At 40.0% G+C, this 16,933-nt stretch overlaps 1 pseudogene; it reads left to right on the forward strand.

Annotated features, from left to right (window-relative positions):
* The first annotated feature begins 380 nt into the window (after positions 1-380).
* On the forward strand, positions 381-4,327 carry LOC124696725 (annotated as a pseudogene).
* Positions 4,328-16,933: the final 12,606 nt, after the last annotated feature.

A 16,933-nucleotide genomic window follows, 5' to 3' on the forward strand; every position in this document is an offset into this window, starting at 1 on the left:
GTCTTGAGGTAGAAGAAAGGTGAATGTTTGAGCCACTCTAACCACAGTCCACAGATCGAGAGGCAGATGCATATTTCTTCACCTCTTGGCACCGTAGAAGGAAAAAGGTGAATGCTTGAGGCGCAGAGCTGGGTCATCCGACGAGTTTGTCACGGGATCGATCAGAACTGAAGCCTTGAACTGTGGTACGGAACGGCTCTGTCTCGCATTTAAAACTGAAACCGGGTCAGCAGCACCCACAGAGGAGTCAAATCCAAAATAGCTGCAGAAAAGGGGGCAAGCAAGAAAGAGGCGTCCCCATCACTCCCATCTCCCCCAAAATCGAGCTCGCCATCGCTGAAGTCAATCAGATCGCTCTCCGCTCTGGAGCGCCCGCCACCATGCCTCGCCGCAGCAGCCGGAGCCGCAACCGCAGCACTCACACCCAGGTGTTCGTCGACCTGGACAGCGACGACAGCGACGGCGAGGGTGAGCCTCCCATTTTCTATTCTCGAACGATTAAGCATGTCCTCGTGATTATTGGTATGCCTGTCGCCGTGATGCGTACATATATTGGAATACTCGTTTTTGATGTGGAGAAGCTTGTGTAATAATTTCATAAATGTGGAGAAGCTTTCTGGCTTCATTTGGTGCTTGGAAACTGTTTTACTAGTTAGATTTCGTGCTGGTCCTGGTGTAAATCTTGCTTACAGTTAAATGGTTGCTTACTTGCTTATTTGTTAGTAGCTTCTTTGTATTCACTGGTGCCTCAGCATTCTAAATAGCGGTACACATGGCATGATGTGATTCTGTAAATCAAGGACATTTAGTGGTCTAGATCTGTAAGGACTAGCATCTGCATCTAAATCAAGGCACTCGAGCTTCGTATGCATATGCATTGGATTTTTGAATGGGCCCGTGCTTCCAGTGCACCATTTGGGTGGCTTCATGCGTCATACCTGTTTTGAAGGCTGTCTTGAAACATGGCAGTCTGCTCTCCCAGGTGAATGCCTCTGGCCTTCACTTGTTCGATCTGGCTTTGATCCTAGGTGTTTTGGCTTTTAATTCGCTTTTTAATATGGTTTGTTCTGCCGAAGCTGGCCACGTTTTTTCCTCTATGCTCTGCGTCTGCGTTATCGTAACTTAGCTTACATCTATGCTTACACAGCATAGATTATTATCTCTTTGGGTTAGGAGTAATTTTCCTCACCATTCATGAACCATAGTTGTGCCTTTTTCTTTGAAAGGAGCACATCTGCTCACTCTTTTTATGCTCGGTTAATGTGGTCACTGATTGTTAATTGTGCCAGATGCGTATTCTGCATCTTTAAGCTCCCCCCAGAAGATAATTTTGAAGTTGATGTCCTAAAGGAGTAGATTTTTTTTTTTTGGTCTAGTAGATATGTATCTGTATCTCTATTTCTATGTAATTTCTTTTTTTTGCATGTGTAGAGTGCAAAAGCAAGCGCTGTCGACCAAGCAGAAGGGAAACCGTGGAGACACCAGAGATCTCCAAAAATGTATTACCCTCCTGTGGTGATGACCTTCTCCCAAAAGAAGTTCAAAGCGCATCGCAAATAGCAGGAGGGCCAAAACGAACACAAACAAGTTGGATACCGATATTTTTGAATTGTACATGGAGTATGTCCTGCTTTTGTCTTTCTCTTCTTCTTCTTCTTTCAATGCTTGGTTTTCTTATTTGATGCTATAACTTTGTGCATAGGGTTCTTTGGAAGCGAATAGACGAAGATAAGAAGAGTTCATATGCACACTTTGATTCGCTATGGTTTAACATGTACAACAGCGGGAATAATAAATCAAACGTCCTTAAGTGGATAAAGGCTAAGAAGATATTCTCAAAAAAATATGTTTTTGTCCCTATTGTCTGTTGGTAGGTCAATTACTCTTGTTATTACTTTGTGAAATGACCTATTTTTCTTTTCTAATAATATAGTCTCATATTTGCATTTTCTTCACCATAGGGGGCACTGGAACCTCCTTCTCTTATTCAATTTTGGAGAGACAAACTACTGGGATACTAAGAAAAAACCACGTATGCTTCTGCTGGATTCACTCAAAACAACAAATCCGGTAAAGTTGCGATCAGCTATCAAAAGGTCTGATTCTATGTCCCTTTTTGTGGGCCTTCAAAGTAATCATAGAAGCGCTCTGTTCGTAGACATGATTTACACTTCGAATATCACATAGTAGGCAACCTTGTGTTATGCTTTAAATATCGTAGTTTTATTTCGTATTCTTCACCGGCATTAGCAGATTGGTTGTTGATATTTTAAAAACTGAAGACCGGCAAGACAGCGAGAAGTTCATAAACGAAGTCCACCTTGAGTTTCCTGAGGTATGTTAGTTAACATCTCAAATTCATTATTCACATCTACATCATTGCTTCTGATTTTAATTTCTCATCGTGGCACATTGGTACTTAAACAACTTTGCAGGTGCCACAGCAAACTGGGGATGAATGTGGCATATATGTTCTTTTCTTCATCTACTGTTTTCTTCTAAACGGAAAATTGGGAGAAGATTTCAGCCAGCTGGTGCATCACATTTTCAACCTTTTCTAGACTTCCCTACGTGTAACTGTTTTTTTACTAATATTACTTATCTCTATGATTTAGTCCAAGGATGTCATGTTCAATTCAGAGGAACTAGAAAAATTCCAGAAGGACATTGACTCATTTCGAGCGTATGTTTCTGGTGCCGTCTTTATTCTCTGCAAGTTCAACCGTAATCTTGTTTCCCTTTTTATCCATCTGCAGGAATAGAAATGTATTACCCTCGTGCAAGCCCTCTTGTGATGATGATGACCACCTCTCAAAAAGAAGTTCAAAACACATTGCAAATAGCAGGAGGGGCAAAACGAAAGAAGACAAGTTGGATACTGATATTTTTGAATTGTACATGGAGTATGTCTTGCTATTGTCTTTCTTTTCTTCTTTTTTAACACTACCTTTTCTTATTTGCTTCTATAACTTTGTGCATAGGGATCTTTGGAAACGAATAGATGAATATAAGAAGAGTGCATATGCATACTTTGATTCAATATGGTTTTACATGTATAAAAGCGGGGATAATAAACCAAACATCCTTAAGTGGATAAAGGCTAAGAAGATATTCTCAAGACAATATGTTTTTGTCCCTATTGTCTGTTGGTAGGTATACTCCTTAACACTTTGTGAAGTGACCTATTTTGCTTGTCCAATATGGTATCATACTTTCACTTTCTTCAACATAGGGGACACTGGAACCTTCTTGTCTTATGCAATTTCGGAGAGACAAACTACTCAGATACTAAGAAAAAGCCTCGTATGCTTCTGTTGGATTCACTCAAAACAACAGATCTGGCAAATCTGCCATCAACCATCAAAAGGTCCGATTCCTCTATATCTCTTTTTGTAGGCCTCTAAAGTAATCATGGAAGCGGTGTTTTTGCTGACATGATTTACACTTTCCATGGCACTTAGTTGGCAAGCTTTGTGTTATACTACTTGACTATCATGGTTTTATTTTGTTTCCTTCACCTGTATTACCAGATTCATTGTTGATATTTTAAAATCTGAAGAGCGGCCAGACATCGAGGAGTTCATAAATGAAGTCCATCTTGAATTTCCTGAGGTACATGATTTAACATCTTGAAGTTATATTTCATGTCTGCATCAGTGCTTCTGCTTTCAATTTCTCATCATGAAACATTGGTACCTAAACAACTTTGCAGGTGCCACTGCAAACTGCGGATGATAGTGCCATATATGTTCTTTTCTTTATCCACTGTTTTCTTCAAAACGAAAAACCGGGAGAAGATTTCAGCCAACTGGTGTGTCACACATTTCAATCTTTATATACTTTCGTACATGTACTTTGTTTTTTACTACTAATTTTTATTTTGTCTGTATGATTTAGCCCAAGGACGTCATGTTCAATTCAGAGGAACTAGAAAAATTCCAGAAGGACATTGATTCATTTCGAGCGTACGTTTCTCGTGTTATCTTATTTTCTGCACGTTCAATCGTGATCTTGTTGCCTTTGTTTATGCGTCTGCAGGAATAGGAATACTGAAGTTGAAGATTAGTGTGGACGCCAGGACTGCACCAATTAATGGAAGATTGGTACTCGCTTATTAGTTATCATCAGACCATTTGACCTTTTACTATGTCCTGGACTCTTGTGGTAATTAGAGAATTTCTGTGTTTCTTACCTATGTGAGATACATCTTCTCTGGTAGCGACAAATCCCGAGGAGTTGGAAGACTGCCAAGAAACTGTTGGTTACACAGTTTTTGAGCTTGGATTTGCTACCACCCTTTTAATTGATTTATAGAGATTCGAGCTGATGGGTTCTTAGCTAGATTATCTTAGAATATGTTGTTTCACCTGGCCATGTGATTGGAATGCACGCGAGATACTTTCGAGACCTTAACTAGTTTGTTGAACTCCTGAACCAACTGCCGAATTTAAACATTCATTGTGTGGTGCGACAGTTGGTTCAGGTATTTCTTAAGCACCTGAACCAAGCAGTGACACTGCTGCGGATTTCTATGCTGCATTTCAGGCTTCATTACTTCAGACTTAATACTAACTACACAACTGCATTAGTGCACTCATTTAGGATGGAATCATTTCAACTCCTAGTGCCCCCTCAAGGAAATCTTCAGTATATCATCATCAACTTGCCCAAGTGAACGGCTTTGCCACCAAGTCTCCCGTCTTTCATGACAGTGCGATGAGCCCAGGCCCATTTGCCAACAGCTTGGCCTGATTCAGAGTGAAGATCAGTTAACATAGGAAACCATAAAGCAGTCCATTCAGGGTATGTTTGTTTGGGCTGCAACTTTTGAGAACCAGATGTAGCTGGTGACCTGTGAAAAAGCAGTTGTTGGAACCGGAGATTTGATGTTTCGTAGGAGTGCTTTTTATAGCTGGGGCTTTTTATAGCTGTTGTTGTTGGTTTAGGAGTGAAATGTCTGGAATGCCCTAAGTGCCGAAGATGTTGAATATATGCAAATTTGAAACGAATTTTCTATTTATAACACTTCTATTACATAATTATCATGTTTAATAACCAAAATACTTTAATTTGTCTTTTTTTTGCTAAAATGATTTTAAACACGTTTTGCATCGGAATATTTTAGTGTTTGTTTAGAATTTAATATAGCTTTTGGCTTCCGAGTCAAAGTTTTTACGGCTTCCGTAAAAAGTGTAAACAATATTAGAAGACATCAAAAATATTAATCAGTAATCGTTAATTGCTCGATCAACTTAAAGTTAAGGAACTAATTAATCGGTCGATTGTTAATCAGCGGGGCTGCGGAATATTTACTAAAAAAAAGAGTATAAGCGTATGATTTTGGTGATAATTCTGGAGTATCTTCAAAACATCCAGTAGAATATGTGCCGGCTGATGGTGATTGAACTGGATGCGGGAAGAGCGAAATTTATAGATTAGAATAGCATCCCGAGTTCCGGGCAGTTCATTACTCCATATTACATAACCAGATCCACGAAATAAATCATAGTTCTCTCACAAGCAAAATAAAAAATATATGAATAGGATTGTCAGATCCTTCTCATCTTCATCGACATGTATATTATGAAAATTGGCAGCGCAGAACACCATACAGAACAGAAACTACCAGCAACCATATACAGCACGCGAGAGGAAAATCAAATTGCATGAACACCGTGCTCTGTACCAACCGACGGAGACGAAGACAAGCTCCAGGCCCCGCGACGCCTCCTGTCGCCGGCAGCCGTTAGAGCGGAAAGTGTGCAGACTCGGGCGGAGATCTCGGGCAAGTCAGCGCAGAACATAATTAAGAATGACTTAATCTCTGCAATCAAAAAGTTCTATCTCTGCAATGGAACATCGCTCGAGCGCCTCAACCACAGCCTTCTGTGTCCTGCCTCCTAAGAACGATCCGCCAACTCAAGCCTCCTAGTACAGGTCTATAGATTAGTTAGGACTTCGGAACCGATTAGTCACAAGCGTAGATACATGGCTATAGCACTAGTAATTTCACATCATGGTGCAGGGTGAATTTGCACCTGACAATGTTGTCCTTATGGCTTGTGTTCCATTAGTGATGGTCGAGTTAATTTCAAAAAACCACCACATTAGTGCGCGAAGTTCGCAAGACCACCATTATTCAGCGAAATTGCAAGAAACCACTAGTATTATGAGAATTCGTTGCAATGTTCAATGATTCGTGTTTTTAGCCGAGTTAATAGAGAATCTGACAGCGGGTCTCACTATCATTTATGACGTGGTGAAACGGAAGCATTGCAAGAGGCAGAACTAATTATTGTGGGCTTTTTTAAAAAAGTTCAGGACCTCACTTGTCAAATCTCCTCTCTGCTCTCTTTTTGTTTTCTTTATTTTTCCTACCAAGCATTCGCGTTTGTAGATTCGCGTTGAGTCGTCCATATGTGGATTTTGAAAAAAAGGCAAGAGAATTTACAAAAAGGCCCAAAATGAGTAACCCTTCTAACATGTGTCACCTTCTCTATTGATGATTGCAAGTTCACAGACCAGTTGTAGCTAGTTTCGAAATAAGAGTATCGAACCACGAGTAGCTACTAGTAATGATCTTGATATCCCTTTCTACTTTCTACTAAATATTACTTAATAATTGTTTTTTAATCTTAAAATGATGAAAGGGGGTGTAGTAAATGGTTGCAGGAAAAATAAATAAAGCAGTAAAAATGTTATATGAAAATGGTTAGAACTTTATAAGACAAAGTGTTCTCAGGAATTATTGGATCCACCACTAGCATTAGGACTCATGTTAAGTAAGATGAAATATGCTTTCAAGCATGTGGTGTGTGGGAGAGCTTCGTAATAAGATGTGCCTGTAAAGGCATCGGTCATCACATCTCTAAATAACCACATCATCTAGCCTTCTGCGGCCACATATGGACTAGTGCTATTAATTGGTAAACCCCATGGTCATCGATATAAGCTTTATGAATCCCTCTTACCCCCTTATCCATGTGTCAAAGCGCCGATACGGCAATGCCACTTCTGGCCGTTCGCTTTACCACACTTCAAAGAGTAGTTCCCTCTCAAGACCAATAGGCATATTACATGGTGCACAACATGTAATAACAAGAGACAAAACTAACACACATTAATACTTGAAACTATAAATCATCTTAGATTTATCTCATATTCATGCTAGGGTTTCTCCATCTCCTCAAGAACCAATAAGACTACTCACACATGAAGACAATCAAGAACATCATCATAATCTTGTGGAATGAATGAGAGGAATGGAATGAATTCGAATACAAATCCACAATAGCAATCAAGATTACAACTATCGTTGGAGAATGATGGTGATGAAGGTGCAACGGTTGATGATGATGAAGGGGATGATGGCTTGTCCTCCGAGGATCCACGTTGCAGCCCGGATCTTGTCTTCTCCAAAGTTCCCTTGAGATCTGATCTAGGGCGGTGTTTCTCGGTTTCACGGAGCCGTGTGCGTCCGATCTCCGATCCGTCTGCGGGAGGTGAAAGTATTTGACGAGGCGGTGCTCCTGGCGGGTGGTACGGGCGGACGGTGCGGGCAGGCTCTGCCCGTACCGATGCCCGTTAAACTCCCTGAAATCTGTCCTCGAATTGTCCTTTTGCCCATGCGCATTATTAAGTGCAAAAATAATTTCTATCATGTCACCAGAAAATGACAGTTTTCATTGATATTTCATTATTGACTTGTTATTTTAAGATCCTGTGAAGACAAGCATAAAAGGACGCGGTAGCGCGGTGAAATACAAAAAATTCTGCCACTACTTGATGATAACCTAATGAAATAGTGATGCAAAAACATGCTAAAAATACACTCATCAACTTCCCCAAGATTAGACTCTTGCTCGTCCCCGAGCAAGATACGAGCTTAATGGACACAGTGATTGATACATCTCAAACATATCTATAATTTTTGATGCTCCATGCTTGTTTTACATCAATTCATATATGTTTTGCTCATACTTCATTGCAGTTTTATACATTTTCCGACACTATTCTATTAACAAGATGCCACAGTGCCAGTTTCCTATTTTCTGCTGTTTTTGTATTTCAGAAAAGTTGTACAGGAGATATTCTCGGAATTGGACGAAGCAAAAGCTGAAGTCAATATTTTACCGTAACGAAGACAGAATCCAGAGGGGAGTCGAAGGGGGGCAGCAGGGAAACCATACCTACCCTAGGCGCGGCCTGGCCCTGGCCCGCGCCTAGGGGTGGTGTGGGCCCACCTGGCCTCCACCGACATCGCCCCTCCGCCTATTTATTCACGATCTCGGGACAATCCTCGGAGACCCGAGCCTCCATCCACGAAAAGTTCCGTCGAGGCCGTCATCGTCGAACCCATCTTGGGGGTCCCGAAGCTCTTCCGGACACCCCGCCGGAGGGGAAATCATCGCCGGAGGCATCTACATCGCTATGCCCACCTCCGAAGTGATGAGTGAGTAGTTCATCCCTGGACTATGGGTCCATAGCAGTAGCTAGATGGTTGTCTCCAATTTGTGCTTCATGTATATATCTTGTGAGCTGCCCTACATGATCAAGATCATCCTTATGTAATCCTACATGTTATGTTTGCCGGGATCCGATGAGTATTGTATACTATGTTGAGGTCGATTATATATTCATGTCATATGTTATTTGTGATCCTGTATGCTTTGCATTGCTAGTAGATACTCTAGCCAAGTAGATGCTTGTGACTCCAAGAGGGGGTATTTATGCTCGATAGTAGGTTAATGCCTCTAGTTTTCTGGAAGAGTGACAATAACTTCTAAGATTGTAGATATGTTGTTGCTACTAGGAAGAAAATAACAATGTTTTATCCAAGAGTAATTATAATGTTTAATTTACACACATTGCTTAATGCGATAATCAAGCCTGCAACTTTATACTGAAAGGGGTTTGGACGATAACCGGAAGGTGGATTATTAGTCATAGATGCAGTTGGATTACGGTCTATGTATTATGTTGTAATGCCCAAAAAAATCTCATAGTAATCATCTTGTCATGTATGGTCGATATAATGTCAATTGCCCAGCTGTAATTTGTTCACCCAGCATGCTTCTATCTTTATGGAGAGACACCTCTAGTGAATGGTGGACCCCGGTCCTTTACACTGATACAATCATCATGTTCTGTTTAGTTACTGCAATTCCTATTCTCTTTAATTACTTAAACATTTCCTTCCACTCGATACGTCTAATCCTTTGTGTTCATGAAACCAGTGAGATTGACAACCTCACTACAAGTTGGGACAAAGTACTTTAGTTGTGTCGTGTGCAGGTTCCACGTTGTTGCTGACGCCGGTAGTGCGCCACGCCACTAGTCAGCTAGCAACACATTCAGAAGTCACGCCTTTCTCCTGCTGGTCGATTAAACATTGGTTTCGTACTGAGGAAAAACTTAATGCTATGCTCATCACACCTTCCTCTTGGGGTTTCCCAACCGCTTCTACAACAACGCTCAGCAAGATTGTCTGGCGCCATCACCGGAGCACCATCAAGATTTTCTGGCGCTGTTACCGGGGAGAAAGAGGATATTTGCAAGGGGAGTCTCTCATATCCAATCTCTTTACTTTGTTATAGTTTTGCTTAGTTTACTTTATTTGTTTGCTTCATTATATCAAAAACACAATAAATTAGTTTCCTTTTATAGTCATCTTTATATTAAAAACACACAAAAAAAATTAATTATTAGTTTCTTTTACAGTTGTTATTTTGTTTCTAGTTTATTATGTTGTTCCCTAAGTACGATCTGTAGGACTATCTGTAGGTAGTGGTTCTATAATTGGGAAAGATAACATTGAAAAATTCTTCAATCATGTTAGTAAGCATAAAGATATTAAGGATAAATCCCTGATAGAACTTGCTCCTAATTATGAAACTGCTGCAGCTTGTTTAGTTCAAATGTTGGAGGCTAGATTTGTTAGATTTAATCCTATATTGCATCAAATGTTTCTTAAACTCCATGAAGTTGAGGATTATGAAAGAAAAGATTTTATCCTAGAAACTTTGCTTAGAGAATTTAAAGATGTTATAGAAGATAGGAATTTTTTTGATCGGTTTGAGATGCTAGGCTCATGTGTAGATATCTTTGGTACACTTGAAAAAATACACCAAACCAAAAGTAGTAGAGAAAGTAAAATACCAATACCTTTCAAATTAGTAGCAATGCATGAAGCTTGGGAAAAGAATTTTGATTGGATTGTTCCTGAAAATCCATTTGATGAAAGTAGTGAACCTAAAAGTGTTGAGAAAGGGTCTTCTAAAACTTATATAGACAAAATACAAATCCTTGTTGAAAAGACTTCTCGCTAATCTTGATGCTTCTTCACTTGATAATACTTGTTGTTCGCTCTTTTTCTGCGCCTAGCTGAAAGGTGTTAAAGAAAAGCATTATTTTGATATATGTTAGAACTGAACTCAAGTGGATTTGTTTATTTTGAATGTACTAATGCTGCTAGTGAAGAATTGTTTGAAGTTTTGTATGAAGGAAGTTTTCAAGTGTAGGGAGAGAAAAATGATGTGATGAGATGAGATGAAGGATGGACAAAAGATCAAGCTTGGGAATGCCCCTGCAACCCAAGAAATATTCAAGAGGTACAAGCGTCAAAGCTTGGGGATGCCCAAGGCATCCCCTCTTCATCAACAAAGCAACATGTCATCTTTCTATGCGCTATATTTTTATTGCTTCATACGCTATGTGTTGTTCTTGGAGCGTCTTTATTTTTGTTTTTGGTTTTGTTTTGTTTTGTTTTGTTTGCTGTAGAATATTTTGGATCCCGGCACATTTGTTTTGGAGAAAGACCCGCTCTATTTTAATTCATAGAACGCTATAGTTTACGCTCTTATTGTTCTGCGAGTGTTCTAGTTTTCTAGTACTGCGTTTAGCTCTTGTTCTTTCACTTGAATTTTGTTCAGAGCTCATTAGTATTATTTATGTATGTATTATTAGCTCTCTGGTCCATAATATATTTCATCTCTGAGATTTATTTCAAATAAGTTGATTGGTGTTGGATACGAGTAAAAAGTTTTATGCCTATAGTGATGCAAAAGGAAGCTTGTCTAGACTGTGACATAGACTTTGGCATGTCATGTTGGATGTTATTCTTGTAATATGCTTAGTATTTTTTGTTGTAGCATGAATTGTTTCAAATGTCTGAGAGCGCATAATGTGTCATTGAAAGAATCATGTGTTGTTTCCATCATAAAAGCATAATATTGTGGTATTCTCCTTTGATGCTTTATTGGGTTGACTTGGCGCATGCTTATACCATGTTATGACTTTAACCAGTCAACTAAAGCCTCTATGATCATTTAGTTTTTGACTTGTAATATCACTTTATGCTCTGATTGATAATGTTTTGTCGCTATGCATGATTATGGCCATTATTGCTCTCTTAGTTGGTCGCTCCCAGTTTTTTGCTAGCCTTCGCCTGTACTGAGTATGAACTCTACTCGTGCATCCAACCACCATAAGACAAAGTTTGCCAATTGTGTCCACCATATCTACCTACTAGCATTGTTGCTATTCCAAGTAATTCATCATGTTTTTATTTATCTTCCAAATTCAATTTTGGCATGAGAAAATTAGTCAGTAAAGCTCTCACGAACTTGATGGCACATTTACTTTGTTGCACTTAATAAACTTGATCATTGTGCCTATCTTATGAAGTTTATATGTTTGCAAATTGCAAGTTGGGAGTTATTATAACCATGCTTTCATGGGAACACTTTCGACATTGCACTTATATTTAGTTGATGTCATGTTCTTTTGTTTATGGATGCCTAGCGGTGTGAAATAAAATGGAAACTTGTAAGTCCATGGAGTTTGTATATGAGTTAGGGAACGCCTAGGCTGCTAATCTAAGCTATGCATCATTCATGGTGGAAATTTATAGCAAACCATAGTGAGGATTCTATGAAGCATTTTCAATAACAATCTATACCCATAGTAAATAAAAAATTGCTGAGATGCTCATTGTCTGTTTGTCTTGTCATTATGGCATGGGATTGCTCCTACAAGAGTACCTCCATATCATCGGGCAAGAGGTACCCCGTTGGAGGTTCTCAATGATACATGCATGCTTACAATGACAAGAACTTATTTGTGACCTAAGTTGAGTAACATGAGGTTTAGGTACTCGCATTCAAGGGACATGAGATTTTTAACTTGTGATTTGCAAGCATATAGCTCATTTTTTATTCACGTTAACTTTAACCATTCAAGATGCTTATGATAGGGGCAATGAGAGCTCAAAGCTAATAAGTACCACACTTTTTGGAAAGTTTATAAAACTTGTTTATCTTGCTTACTCTGCAAAGAGTCTCTCTTTTACTATTATGTTGAGTCTTCATCTTATACTTTATGAATCAATTAAGAGAGCATAGTTGTCATTCTTAGTGCAATGTGCATAGTCCCAAAATTATTATTGATTGATTCATGATTGTGCTATTGCTTGTTCTTAAATTAGTTGTATCAAATCACCCTTTGAACTTTAAAGGTGTCCTAGCATTTATGTTTTGCTACTCCATAAAGAACATGTTGAGTTCCACTTTGTTATGTTTACTATATGCTCATAAACAAACAGTTGCTTTCAATGCACTATTATTTATGATCCTTTGTTTGAGTTACTCTTCATGTTATAACATAGTTGCTAAGTTCTATTGAATTATATCGATCATGCCTATGTTTAGAGTACTTTGATCCCAGCTCACAATGCTTTACATGCTTGATCAAGATTGTGTTGGCTGCATGTCACCTCAAAAATTATTTTATTATCACTTACCTACTCGAGGACGAGAAGGAGTTATGCTTGGGGATGCTTGATACGTCTCAAACGTATCTATAATTTTTGATGCTCCACGCTTTTTTTTACACAAATTCATATATTTTTTGCTCATACTTCGTTGCACTTTTATACATTTTCCGACACTAACCTATTAACAAGATGCCACAGTTTCCTGTTTTTTTGCTGTTTTTGTATTTCAGAAAAGTTGTACAAGAAATATTCTCGGAATTGGACGAAACAAAAGCCGAAGTCAATATTTTACCGTAACGAAGACATAGTCCAGAGGGGAGTCGAAGGGGGCAGAAGTGCGCCCACACCTACCCTAGGCGCGGCCTAGCCCTGGCCCGCACCTAGGGGTGGTGTGGGCCCCCTGGCCTCCACCGACATCGCCCCTCCGCCTATTTATTCACGATCTCGGGAAAACCCTGGAGACCCGAGCCTCCATCCACGAAAAGTTCCGTCGCGGCCACCATCGCAGAACCCATCTCGGGGGTTCTGAAGCTCTTCCTGGTGATGGCGTGTATTTCACACGTTCGTTGGGAACCCCAAGAGGAAGGTATGATGCGCACAGCAGCAAGTTTTCCCTCAGAAAGAAACCAAGGTTTATCGAACCAGGAGGAGCCAAGAAGCACGTTGAAGGTTGATGGCGGCGGGATGTAGTGCGGCGCAACACCAGGGATTCCGGCGCCAACGTGGAACCCGCACAACACAACCAAAGTACTTTGCCCCAACGAAACAGTGGAGGTTGTCAATCTCACCGGCTTGTCCGTAACAAAGGATTAACCGTATTGTGCGGAAGATGATTGTTTGCGAGAGAAAACAGTAAAACAAGTATTGCAGACAGATTTGTATTTCAGTATTAAAGAATGGACCGGGGTCCACAGTTCACTAGAGGTGTCTCTCCCATAAGATAAAAGCATGTTGGGTGAACAAATTACAGTCGGGCAATTGACAAATAGAGAGAGCATAACAATGCACATACATGTCATGATAATTACAGTGAGATTTAATTGGGCATTACGACAAAGTACATAGACCGCCATCCAACTGCATCTATGCCTAAAAAGTCCACCTTCAAGGTTATCATCCGAACCCGTTCCAAGTATTAAGTTGCAAAGCAACAGTACAATTGCATTAAGTATGGTGCGTAATGTAATCAACAACAACATCCTTAGACATAGCATCAATGTTTTATCCCTAGTGGCAACAGCACAACACAACCTTAGAACTTTCGTCACATCGTCCCGTGTGTCAATGCGTGCATGAACCCACTATCGAGCATAAATACTCCCTCTTGGAGTTAAGAGCAAAAACTTGGCCAGAGCCTCTACTAGTAACGGAGAGCATGCAAGATCATAAACAACACATAGGTATTAACTTGATAATTAACATAACATGGTATTCTCTATCCATCGGATCCCGACAAACACAACATATAGAATTACGTATAGATGATCTTGATCATGTTAGGTAGCTCACAAGATCCAACAATGAAGCACAATGAGGAGAAGACAACCATCTAGCTACCGCTATGGACCCATAGTCCAGGGTGAACTACTCACTCATCACTCCGGAGGCGACCATGGCGGTGTAGAGTCCTCCGGGAGATGAATCCCCTCTCCGGCAGGGTGCCGGAGGAGATCTCCGTAATCCCCCGAGATGGGATTGGCGGCGGCGGCGTCTCCGGGAAGGTTTTCCGTATCGTGGTTCTTCGCATCAGGGGTTTCGCGACGGAGGCTTTAAGTAGGCGGAAGGGCAACATGGGGGGCCACACGAGGGCCCCACACCACAGGTCGGCGCGGCCAAGACCTGGGTCGCGCCGCCCTATGGTGGCGGCCCCTCGTGGCCCCACTTCGACTTCTCTTCGGTCTTCCGAAGCTTCGTGGCAAAATAGGACCCCGGGTTTTGATTTCGTCCAATTCCGAGAATATTTCGTTACTAGGATTTCTGAAACCAAAAATAGCGAGAAACAACAGAATCGGCTCTTCGGCATCTTGTTAATAGGTTAGTTCCGTAAAATGCACGAATATGACATAAAGTGTGCATAAAACATGTAGGTATCATCAATAATATGGCATGGAACATAAGAAATTATCGATACGTCGGAGACGTATCAGCATCCCCAAGCATAGTTCCGCTCGTCCCGAGCAGTAAAACGATAACAAAGATAATTTCTGAAGTGACATGCCATCATAACCTTGATCATACTATTTGTAAACATATGTAATGAATGCAGCGATCAAAACAATGGTAATGATATGAGTAAACAAGTGAATCATAAAGCAAAGACTTTTCATGAATAGTACTTCAAGACAAGCATCAATAAGTCTTGCATAAGAGTTAACTCATAAAGCAATAAATCAAAGTAAAGGTATTGAAGCAACACAAAGGAAGATTAAGTTTCAGCGGTTGCTTTCAACTTGTAACATGTATATCTCATGGATAATTGTCAACATAGAGTAATATAACAAGTGCAATATGCAAGTATGTAGGAATCAATGCACAGTTCACACAAGTGTTTGCTTCTTGAGGTGGAGAGAGATAGGTGAACTGACTCAACATAAAAGTAAAAAGAATGGTCCTTCAAAGAGGAAAGCATCGATTGCTATATTTGTGCTAGAGCTTTTATTTTGAAAACATGAAACAATTTTGTCAACGGTAGTAATAAAGCATATGAGTTATGTAAATTATATCTTACAAGTTGCAAGTCTCATGCATAGTATACTAATAGTGCCCGCACCTTGTCCTAATTAGCTTGGACTACCGGATCATTGCAATACACATGTTTTAACCAAGTGTCACAATGGGGTACCTCCATGCCGCCTCGTACAAAGGTCTAAGGAGAAAACTCGCATTTTGGATTTCTCGCTTTTGATTATTCTCAACTTAGACATCCATACCGGGACAACATGGACAACGGATAATGGACTCCTCTTTAATGCATAAGCATGTGGCAACAATTATTATTCTCATATGAGATTGAGGATATATGTCCAAAACTCGAAACATCCACCATGAATCATGGCTTTAGTTAGCGGCCCAATGTTCTTCTCTAACAATATGCATGCTCCAACCATTAAGGTGGTAGATCTCTCTTACTTCGTACAAGACGGACATGCATAGCAACTCACATGATATTCAACAAAGAATAGTTGATGGCGTCCTCGTAAGCATGGTTATCGCACAACAAGCAACTTAATAAGAGATAAAGTGCATAAGTACATATTCAATACCACAATAGTTTTTAAGCTATTTGTCCCATGAGCTATATATTGCAAAGGTGAACGATGGAATTTTAAAGGTAGCACTCAAGCAATTTACTTTGGAATGGAGGATAAATACCATGTAGTAGGTAGGTATGGTGGACACAAATGGCATAGTGGTTGGCTCAAGGATTTTGGATGCATGAGAAGTATTCCCTCTCGATACAAGGTTTAGGCTAGCAAGGTTATTTGAAACAAACACAAGGATGAACGGTACAGCAAAACTCACATAAAAGACATGTTGTAAACATTATAAGACTCTACACCGTCTTTCTTGTTGTTCAAAACTCAATACTAGATGTTATCTAGACTCTAGAGAAACCAAATATGCAAACCAAATTAGCAAGCTCTAAGTGTTTCTTCATTAATGGGTGCAAAGTATATGATGCAAGAGCTTAAACATGAGCACAAAAATTGCCAAGTATCAAATTATCCAAGACATTTTAGAGTTACTACATGTAGTATTTTCCAATTCCAACCATATAACAATTTAACGAAGAAGAAACTTCGCCATGAATACTATGAGTAGAGCCTAAGGACATACTTGTCCATATGCTACAGTGGAGCGTGTCTCTCTCCCACAAAGTGAATGCTAGGATCCATTTTATTCAAACAAAACAAAAAACAAAAACAAACCGACGCTCCAAGCAAAGTGCATAAGATGTGACTGAATAAAAATATAGTTTCGGGGAGGAACCTGATAATGTTGTCGATGAAGAAGGGGATGCCTTGGGCATCCCCAAGCTTAGATGCTTGAGTCTTATTAGAATATGCAGGGGTGAACCACCGGGGCATCCCCAAGCTTAGAGCTTTCACTCTCCTTGATCATATTGTATCATACTCCTCTCTTGATCCTTGAAAACTTCCT

Source organism: Lolium rigidum, chromosome 3 (assembly GCF_022539505.1).
Source record: "Lolium rigidum isolate FL_2022 chromosome 3, APGP_CSIRO_Lrig_0.1, whole genome shotgun sequence".
Lineage (NCBI taxonomy): Eukaryota > Viridiplantae > Streptophyta > Magnoliopsida > Poales > Poaceae > Lolium > Lolium rigidum.